Below are 231 nucleotides of genomic sequence, written 5' to 3'. Positions count from 1 at the left end.
AGTGGTTGAGTGACTGACTTCGGCTCAGGTTGTGATCTCACGGTTTGTAAGGTCCAGCCCCACATCGGCTAGCTGCTGTCTGCGAAAGGTCCGCTTTGGCTCCTCTGACCACCCTCTCTGCCCCTCCCCCACTTGCGCTCTCTCAAAAATAAATAAACGTTTTTATAAAATTTATTTTTTTTAAATATTTTATTTATTTCTAGGAGAGAGAGAGAGATAGCATGAACAGGG

The sequence above is a fragment of the Crocuta crocuta genome, unplaced genomic scaffold, assembly GCF_008692635.1.
Source record: "Crocuta crocuta isolate KB4526 unplaced genomic scaffold, BGI_CrCroc_1.0 scaffold385, whole genome shotgun sequence".
NCBI classification, from domain to species: Eukaryota; Metazoa; Chordata; class Mammalia; order Carnivora; family Hyaenidae; genus Crocuta; species Crocuta crocuta.
The sequence above is the reverse complement of the archived record's forward strand: the minus strand, read 5'-3'. Positions refer to the sequence as shown.